Here is a 5000-nt window from a genome sequence, read left to right as displayed (position 1 = left end):
ACCAGGCAAGAACCAGCAGCGACACAAAATTCAAAAAGCAAAACAACTCTCAAAGAGGGATACAAAAAACACTGAATCAAACTTAACAATAAAATTTAATTAACAAAAGTAGTCTTAAATTACATAAAGTAGTCCTCGAAAAGCTTTCTTAGGAACTGGAAAAACACATACACTACTGTACAATAATAACTCTCGAACCGTCACACGCCTACCTAACTTATATACCTCAGTCGAAGAGAAAGAAAAGGTGTAGGAGGTAGAAAAATACACACTTTCCCTAGCATACGACAGTTAGAGTTCCAGAGTGAAGTAAACCTTAAAACTAATAAATTTTACAATAATTATCAAAATACACCTTTAAATAATAATATATCCGAAATTGGCGATAATACAACACTTTACAGGTCACGAGGAAATATCTGAAGAATGCTTGCATAAGTAATCAAAAACTGCACCGAATTCATAATTAAAGATTATTATGACACATCACCAGCGAATGTCCTACTTCAGGATCACTAGGGGTGTTCTTGCACCGAGGGGATCACTGGGGGCAACGTAAATTGTCTATATGATTTAATCAGACGAAGGAAGAACTTATACGGTTCGCTTACCGTTCTCCGTCACTAGAAGGCCTCCTCACGACTCCAGGAGGTCAGACACACGGCAACAGCCAGCAGCAGTGGCAGGCAGCAGCACACAAGCAATAGCAATGCTTAGAAGGCTAAAATCCATTAGCAGGAGCCTCTCCAATTAAATGGTAGCTGCAGGATCAGGAACAAATATCTTCCGATTATCAAGCCGTGAAAAATGCAGTAAGACCTCCTCTGTTGGGGAGCCGACACTCTCTGCCCCGCTGCCCAAAAACGCACTCCAAGTAAACGGAGAGAGAGAGAGCGAAAGCATAACTATGTAATGCGGCAGTTCAACAAGCTAATCACTGAAGACGGGCAGTCCGCTCCACAAAACATGAAAAGCAAAAAAGGAATACGGTGAATAAACACTATACAAATAAACACAAACAAAACCTTGGCCGGGGATAAAAGAATGTTCCAAGAGAACTTTTCGTGACTTTAATTAAAACAAATGGCAAAAACCACGAACAAAATATTTAAAGTAATTATGGATTACAGCTCCCCGGGACAAGGAAAAAAAATAATTTATTATTTTTTTTTAAAAAGGTAACTCCTAGCCAATATTAAACTAGTAATTTGTAATTCAAGCAAAAACATGAGCATTGTGCACAAAAGAAAAATGCAAATATCAAAAACAAATATTTCATAAACCAAAACCACTATCCTTAAACATTAATATCAACTCTAAGATTATATATAGATAATGTCAAACTCAAACTTATATTAAGAAATCTTCCCAACACCGGACAAGGAAAAAAAAAAAAACAAATAAAAAAATTGTTCAAATGTGATTGATGCAGAGTCTTTTACCCTTACACAACTACTCTTGGATTGCCACCTCATCATTTTCATTACCGAATGTCCTGGAAAGAACATCAGGGACTACGTTGTCTTTTCCAGCCACGTGACAAATCAAAAGGTTATATTCTTGGAGTAAAAGACTCCAGCGCAAAATACGCTGATTTTTATCTTTAAATTTATTAATAAAAATTAAGGGATTATGATCTGTAAAGACCTTTATTGGACATGCTGAGGAAGATAAATACACTTCAAAATGTATGATGGCTTTCACCAAGCATAAAGCCTCTTTCTCAATTGTTGAGTAACGTCTCTCTGCCGGTAACAACTTCTTGGAAAAGTAGGCGACTGGATGCGAGGTGCCATTTGCACCCTCCTGCAACAAGACAGCACCTAAACCTGTGTCACTGGCATCTGTAGCCAAACAAAAAGGCAAGGAAAAATCGGGAGAACGTAACAAAGGATAGGTTATTAAAGTACCTTTCAATTTTTCAAATGCATCCTGACACTCGTTATTCCACATAAATTTTACATCTTTCTTTAACAAATTTGTTAAGGGATTAGCAAGGTCAGAAAAATTCTTGATAAACTTCCTATAATAACCCACTAGACCCAAAAATCTACGAATACCTCTCTTGTTTCGAGGAGCTGGGAAGGCTGTAACTGCCTCAACATTCGCTCTCTTAGGAGCGATCTTACCCAAGCCAATTTCATGTCCTAAATAAACCACTTTTGCTTGAGCAAAATCACTCTTCTTTAAATTTATCACCAGACCAGCCTTCCTCAGCACCTCGAACAGCGCTCTTATCCTCTTAAGATGAGTTTTCCAATCATCACTGTAAATCACAAGGTCGTCAATATATACCACACAACCCTCCAGTTCACATGTAATAAAGTTCATCAGCCTCTGGAAGGTAGCGGCGGCATTCTTCATGCCAAATGGCATCACCTCGCATTCATAGAGGCCGTCACCCGTCACAAAGGCTGATATTTTCCTTGCCCGGGGTGTAAGACCGACCTGCCAATATCCTTTTAACAGGTCAAATTTACTTATATAACGAGCAGATCCCACTCTATCTATACAGTCTTCCACCCTGGGCAAGGGGAACGAGTCCGTTTTTGTTATAGAGTTGACCTTGCGGTAGTCAAAACACATCCTAGGCTGACCATCCTCCTTCCTAACCAAAACTACCGGGGAGCTCCAAGGACTGCAGCTCGGTTTAATGAGGTTATGGTCAAGCATGTATTTAACTTCCTTACTGACTATTTCTCTCTTGAGGGGGTTCAGTCTATATGGACATTGCTTAATAGGCGGAGCCTCCCCAACATCAACGTCGTGTTGCAAAATATGGGTCCTACCAGGTGCATCCTGAAAGAGATCTTTGTATTCGTTAATTAAATTAATTAGAGGTGCAGCTTTTTCTGCATCTAAGTGCTGAAATTTAGTATTCAGATTATCTAAAACATCAGAATTATTTTCCAAACCACTTGGGCTAACAGCAAATTTATCGCCCATGAACTGTTCATTTTCGACACTAACTACAGAAATAGGTACTACAGATTCTTCTACAGATCTGTCAATAAAAGATTTCATCATATTAACATGGCAAATACGGGTTTTTCTTCTCCTATCTGGAGTTTCAATCAGGTAATTTACATTGTTAATTTTCTTCAAAACCTTCCACGGACCTGAGAATTCCGCTTTCAGGGGATTGCCAGGCATAGGAAGTAAAACCAACACCTTGTCACCTACATTAAAAACCCTATCTCGTGTTTTAACGTCATACTTAGATTTCATCGAGGCCTGGGCTTTCGCCAAATGTTCCTGAGCTAATGACCGTGCTCTAAGCAATTTCTCCTGCAAATCTGAAAAATAATCCAATACATTAACTTCGGGAGTCTCTCCTTCCCAGTGTTCTCTCACTACATCCAAAGGGCCTCGAACACAGTGACCAAAAATAAGCTGGAAAGGAGAGAGACCCATTGACTCATTGGGGATCGATCGTATTGCAAACAATGCATAAGGTAATTCCTTATCCCAATCATTCCCAGTCTCAAAACAAAATTTTTTTAGCACAGACTTCAAGGTTTGGTGGAACCTTTCCACCTGGCCTTGGCTTTCCGGGTGATACGGTGCAGACTTCACGTGTTTAATACCAAACTCATTCATTTTCTTTTCAAAATACCTACTCGTGAAATTAGTGCCACAGTCACTCTGAATTACCTTAGGAAAACCAAATCGGGTAAAGAAACCAACCAACACTTCAACCACCTTTTCGGACCGTATACTCCTCAATGGGATAGCCTCAGGGAAGCGAGACATTCTATCAACCATAGACAATATATATTCATTCCCACCGCGCGTCCGTGGCAGGGGACCCACTATGTCAATTATCACTTCCCGAAAGGGTTCGCCCACTGAGGGTATAGGAATTAAAGGAGCCTTGGGTATTTTCTGATTAGGTTTCCCCACCAACTGGCACACATCACAAGATAATACGTGTCTCTTAATGTCCTTACGCATCCCAGGCCAAAAGAAATGTTCAGCCACCTTTTGAAAGGTTTTCCTAACACCAAAATGTCCCGACAAATCATTTTCATGTGCTAAATACATTAATTTATTTCGGTACCTTTCCGGAACAACCAATTGTCTGCACGACTCTACCTGATGGGCAGGTGCATTAGCCGACCTACTCAACCTGTAGAGCAAACCTTTCTCTTTGACGAATACTGGCTTCACCAAATCCTCGGGATTGCCGAGTTCTAATTTAGAAAACTCCTTACTCTGTGCCATTTTGAACGCCTTAGCGTCCCAGTTTACGTCATCCAAATTAACGATTTTCTTATTACTACAACCAGTCCTCATGTCAGTCATTTGTCTGTCTACTTGATATAAATCTAAGTTAACATCCTCGAGATCCATCTCCCGAGCTCTAGACCGAGTTACTACAGAGACAGGCTTATAAAAATTAGTTTCAATCTCATCGCCTTCACAAGTCACATTCAGGAGAGTCAAAATCGGACATATATTATCAATTGCACCTTCACCTTCAGCCAAATCATTCCCTAAAAGAAGGTGAATTCCGGGAACTGGCAAACTGTCTACCACAGCCAGTTTAGCAGTCCCTTTAAAATACTTGGTGTTAATATTAAACTTCTCTAAAGGACAAGACGTAATAGAGTTCGGGAAACCACCCAACACCACAAATTCATCATTAGAAAATACAAAATCCTTTGGAACAGCAGTTTTTAATATGAGAGACTGTGCTGCTCCAGAGTCCCGTAATACCTTTAAACAAACCTTTGTTCTTTTATTGTTACCAACAAACACAGATCCGTCAGAAATGTACCTCTTAAATTTTAGTCATTTTTCCTGTTCCATACTTTGGTTTACGTTTGTCGTTTTTTCAGCTACAACAATGTTTACTGGATTAGACCTTCTCTCCTTAAAGTTTTTCCAACCGTAACAATTAGCCTTTACGTGCCCCGTCTTGTGGCACCAATAACACTTCACACTACTACTACTACCAAAATTTCTACCACTACTACCACCACCATTAACCGACCTAC

The sequence above is a fragment of the Palaemon carinicauda genome, chromosome 2, assembly GCF_036898095.1.
Source record: "Palaemon carinicauda isolate YSFRI2023 chromosome 2, ASM3689809v2, whole genome shotgun sequence".
Taxonomy (NCBI): Eukaryota; Metazoa; Arthropoda; class Malacostraca; order Decapoda; family Palaemonidae; genus Palaemon; species Palaemon carinicauda.
Note: the sequence above shows the minus strand (reverse complement) of the source record.